General features: G+C 34.4%; 1 protein-coding gene across 15 annotated transcripts in view; it reads left to right on the forward strand.

The window, feature by feature from the left end:
* Positions 1-5904, forward strand: part of JMJD1C (jumonji domain containing 1C) — a 241669-nt gene that overhangs the window by 129208 nt on the left and 106557 nt on the right. The window lies entirely within an intron of this gene.

Genomic DNA, 5904 nt, shown 5'->3' on the forward strand with positions numbered 1-5904 from the left:
CTGGAAAGTTAGAATTAAAAACTTATGGCATCTTCTAAATGGTATCTTAAAGGAATATACTTATTTCTCAGTACTACATGGAACTTCTACAGAAATTATTATTAGGGCACAGAAATATATCAAGTAATATAAAAAGGCAGAAGTAGTTAATAATTTTTTTGCAAACAGTAATGTAATAGAAATAGTCATTGTTTCAGTGAACACAAACAAAAATAAAAAGACACTCAAATGGAAACTTAAACAGTGAAATCCTAAATAATTTAATCTGTCAAAGATCAAAATATAGAAGCAATAATTATGTTTAAGAAAATGACAGTGATGAAAGAACATACTAAAATTTCTAGGATTAGCAAACAGAATGTAGCCTTTTAAAAATCAGAAAGACAAATAAACCTAAAATAAATACAAAAGAGGAGGCATTAAAAGTAGAGGAAAAATAAATTAGAAGGAAGTAGAAATAATAAATAAAACTGAAAGGCTGGTTCTTTGAAAAGACTGGTAAAATACATAACTGTTTATCAAATCTGATTAAAAAGAAAAGGCAGAAAATCATATCAATTAAATAGCAAATGGGGAAGTTGAAATTACAACAAAACTACAATTAAAAAAAACAAAATTCAAATTGAGAAAACAAAAGAAATAAAGGAAAACTTCAAAAATGTCAAACATGCAAACTCTCAAAAGACTGAATTGATTTCTTAAAAATAATCCAATCTAATGAAAGGAAATACATCAAATAGAAAAAAATATCTCCTGGTGCCAGTAGATTCAGAGAAGAATTCTTTCAGTCCTTTAAAGAACAATCAATACTTATACTTCACAAATTCTCAGAAGTTGAGAAAGTACCCTATCAGAGTCCTTCTATACAACAATTATAGTCTTGATACCTGAACCATGGAAAGATAAAACACAGAAGGAAAACTATAGACTAACGTCATAACGTATATTGACTCAAAATTTTTCAACAAAATCCTGTCAAATAGGCTACAATAATTTATCCACAAAGTCATTCATTATGACTGAGTGGAATTTATGTAAGAGATGCAAAGGTAGTTCAACATTAGATAAGCAATCAAAATAACCATATTTAAAACCAAAGCATTCAGAATTGCTTGATCATCTCACTAGATGCAGAAAGGCCTTTGACAAAGTTCAGCACTCTTTCATGCCAAAAAACCTACAAAGTATAGGCATAGAAGGACCTTTTTAATATCATGAAAAGTAAATATATAAAACCAAAAGTAAGCATCATATGCAATAGAGATACATTTTCCCAATAAATAATGTAGGAAAGCAAGGAGGTCTGGGAATACCAACAACAGTAATAAGACCAGAAGGAGAAATTTAATGGCATAAAGATAAGTAAAGAAGAGACAAACTATTTGTGTTTGTTGAAGATAGGATGGTATACTTGGAAAATCACAGAAATTTAGCAAAAATACTGAAATAATAGTTTCAGCAAAGTTGCAGTCTACAAAATAAATCCTAAAAAATCAATAGCAGCAACAGAAAGGGAAATCCTATTTCAGATAACTACAAAATGTACAAAATATATGGAATTACCAAAGAATACAAAAGTCTTGTATGAATTCAGTTACAAAGTGCTCCTGAAAGGAAGGAATATTCAATGCTCATAGCTAGATGGTGTCAATGTAATAAAAATGCCAATAATACCTAAATTAATTTGCACTTTTAATTCTGTACCCATCAAATTACGAAGGGAGTTATCATAACAAAATTCTTAAAGAAAATAACATGTAGAATATCAAGGGAAATAATGGAAAGAAGTAGCAATAGAAGGGGAACTAGCACTCTCAGACATCAAACTTCATTACAAAGCAGTCATCCAAACCATTTGGTATTGGTTAAGAATCGACATCAATGGAACAGACTAGACAAGAGAGACTCAAAAACAATAGAACTTAATAACCCAGTGTTTGATGAAGTGGAAAATATAAATTACCCAGGAAAAAACTCCTAATTTGGTAAAAACCAGAGAGCAGTCTGGCAGAAATAAAACTTACATGAATACCTTCCATCCTATTCCGTAATGAATTCTACTCAGAAAAAATATCATATTTTAAAAACTAAGCACATGATCATCTCATCTATTTAAATGTAACCTTGATATTAAAGATAATGCTATAAGAAAATTAGAACAGAAACATATCATATATCTATCACAGCTTTGAGTAAGAGATAGATTCTTAACCAAACAAGATATAAAGGCAGTTAACAAAGATAAAATAGATAACTTTGATTACTTGAAACCGAAGGACTAATTGACAGAAAACTAATGCAAGTAGAGTAAGAAAGGAAGTGATCAAATGAGGAAGTCTTTTTTTTTTTTAAATAAAATTTCTCTGTAATAGCCATTCCCCAGAAGATAAATGGCCAAAGGATATGAAACTTAGTTTTTAAAAGGATGCAGAGTATTCACAACCACATGAAAGAATGTTCCAAATACTAATAATAGTAAGAAAAATTGAAATAGAAGAAACCCTGAGGTTTCACCTCATGTTCTGCAAAGTGGCAAAGATGTTAATAAAAAAAATGAAACAGTGTTGGAGGAGGGGAGAGGGGCATGCTTATATACATTGTTGATAGAGCTGTCAAATAGTACAACCACTTTGGAAAACAGTTTGGAATTATACAAATAAAGTGACTAGATTGTCACTTTAAACCAAAGACTTCCTGTATTTATATTCTAAGGAAGCCAACAACAAAAAGAAATCTTCCTCATACACCAGAATATTTATAGCAGCACTTTAATTGTGATCCATAAATGTAATAGAATTTTAGTGAACTTTAAGAAACTTTGTGCATGATGAATACAGAGAAGCCCAGAAGGATCTACATGAGCTAATGCAGAGGAAAGTAAGCAATCAAGAAACCCCCATACTCAGTATCATTAGATATACCACATGGCCAAGAAATTAGATTTGTTGAAATTTTCGCTAGAGATCAGAATCAGGACCAATAGGTGACTTCTTGGACAAGTTGTAGAGAGAGTTATTTTGGTAGTATAGATTGAATTAGCACGTCATTGAGGTCCTTTTCCAATTCTGAAATTCTGTATCTCTACCTCTTCCAAATGAAGGATCATTCAAAGGGATGGGTTGCTTTTTCATCCTATGAAAAGTGTTAGAGAAATTTCCTGGCAATTGAGGAACTCGTGTAGTACTGAATATCTTATTAATACTATATTTCAACTTTTTTTAGTTTGAGTGGCGTTAGGGGAATTGATGAACCACATAGACAGAACAAAACAAGCCATATCCTGATGATTTTAGGGTTTACAAATAGAGGCACAAATCAGAGAGAATTTAGATATCTCCTAAAATAGGTGCTACACCTCAGTTAATATCAAGGTTACATTTGATAAAACAGAAAAAAATGACTCTTAAATTCTGATTATTTGTGAGAGGAAAAAAAGGCTAATGTTCTTCAAAGGTGTTTCCCTTTTTTTGTCATGGAAGTTGCTCATTGCAAATTTTGTACACAGGACAGATTCTCCATAACTGGGGAGATTCTGCAGATAACTTTAAGCCATGTAACAACCTGTACATATGTAGTTGGATGCCCATTTTGTTGAAACTATCTATCAGTTGGTATATCATTTACAGACAATGCAAGTAGAGGGACAGCATGGATTTATAGTAAAGAAAGCTCCAGGTTTAAACCATGGCTCTGACATGTACTAGTTTTTAATCTTGAGTAAATCACTTAATGTCTCAGTCTAAATTTTCTCATTTGTAAAACAGGTAGTCAGTAGTACTTGTAATACCAGTCTCACAAGTTTTGTTGTAAAAAAAAGCACTGTGTATACTTTAAAGCTGTACTGAAATAGTGTTAGGAGATTGGATTAACGTACATAAAATATTTATTAAGTGATTATGTGCCAGGCACGGTGGTAAACCTTGGAAATAGAAAAACAAGCGAAAAAGAAAAAACAGTCCGTGCCCACAAAGAGCTGACATTCTAATGGAGGAACATGACCCACAAGAGGGAATCGGAAAAAGGTAGATGGAGAGGGGGCATTCTGTATAGGCTGTCAGGAGAATCAGAAACTGAACTGAGGCAGACTAGCGATGAGCAAGGGGAGGCAAGGGGATGACTGGGGAGTACTTCCTCAAATGGAGGCTTGTGAATTAAAACTAGAGGTGTCTTGGCCTCTGTGAGACTGCCACTGGGACAGAAGTGGAAATGCCATTGAGAGAGTCAGGATCTGAGCAAGGTTAAGGGTTACAGCCATGGTTAGGGACTGTGCACTGGCCCTTATCTTTAGTTGGAGAAACCGTGGGCTAGATTGATGGGAGAGACTTGCATATTAGAGGCAGTGTGACAGTGCCATCACTTGGCAGATTATATAACCTGTCAGTGGCATAGTTGGTCTTCAAAGGCTTTAAAGTGAAGAACACTTGAGAATCTACAGTGGTGCCATGAATTTCTTCTCTAGGATTGCCCTATGTGGAAGAAATTCACAGGTAAATTGGCTTTAGGCAGCTGTGTGATCCAGTAGATGGATCCCTGCACCTGTAATCAGGAAGACATGGGTTCAAGTCCAGTCTCAGATACTTTTAGCTATGAGACCCTGGGCAAGTCATTTCATTTCTGTCTAGCTCCGTTTCTTCATGTGCAAAATGTAAATAGCACCTACCTCCTAAGGTGGTCATAAAGATAAAATGAGATATTAGTAAAGTGCTTTATAAATCTTAAAGTGTTATATTAAATGCTCATTATCATTATCATCATCATCACCATCATAAAAATTCTTGTGATGAGGCCACATAGTTGTAAGTTATAAAATACTATAATTTTTGAAGTATAAACTTTCTGGTAATTCAGAGCAAAATGAAGCGACCTATATAGTTGGCTTAGGTAAATCTTCATAATATGATGACTTTTCCCAAAGTAGTGGCTTAAACTACACTATTTAAGATATATATGTGTTCAGTTTAGAAGAGGTCCTTGAATTATAAGACCTGGTAGGTCATAAGCTTTGAGATTTTTTTTCAGCTGTGTATAACAGACATCCCCAGGGAGAAATCAGGCAAGAAAGTGCTGCCTTTGATTAGTCTTGTTTCTTCATCCATCATTAGCCTAGCACAATACCTGGCACATAGTAGATGTTTAATATTTATTGGCTGATTGACTGATTGATTGATTGATTCATTGACCAAGAAAAATAGTTTGTGCTGAGATGGCCCAATGGATAGAGTGCCTGGGCCTGGAATCAGGAAGATCTGAGAAGACCTTTGGAGAAGGAAATGGCAAAACCATTCCAGTATCCTTGCCAAGAAAAACAGATGAACAGTAAAACAGTATTGGTGTGATGTGGTCCATGGGGTCATGAAGAGTTGGATACAACTGAATGAGTCACTGAGTCAGTCACATTTAGAAAGATGGAGGGTGTCTAGTCAGTATTCTATGATGTGATCCAGTCATTGCCTGGGGACCCAGAGTAAACTACTCTTTCAGTCCCTGCCTTTTTTTTTTTTTTCCAACCTGCTCTGTTGTTCACACCTGCTGCCAAACTAAAGCTAGAAGGTAGTTTGAGGTTGCAGGTCAAGTTAGTACTAGAAACCAACCCTTAACCACCTTCTCAATAAAAAAAAGATGAAGTAGCAACTCACCACTTTCCTTTCTCTATCAGTTAGGGACAATATGAGCAGGTGAAATAAGCTTAGTGGTAGAGAGGACAACTCATCTCCCACTGTGATATTTTTTTTTTTTTATTAGTGAGAGACTGAAAAAATTCCACCAATTGCAAGCAGTGAAGAACAGGGAATTGAACAGAAATCCCTGATCCCTGATGAAATTGGGCACCTTCTTAGCTGCTTCCAAATGAGATCTTCACATTTTGTTATTCTGTTTGATGTGTTGGAATGTCATGCAAACCCG

Source organism: Notamacropus eugenii, chromosome 1 (assembly GCF_028372415.1).
Source record: "Notamacropus eugenii isolate mMacEug1 chromosome 1, mMacEug1.pri_v2, whole genome shotgun sequence".
Classification (NCBI taxonomy): domain Eukaryota; kingdom Metazoa; phylum Chordata; class Mammalia; order Diprotodontia; family Macropodidae; genus Notamacropus; species Notamacropus eugenii.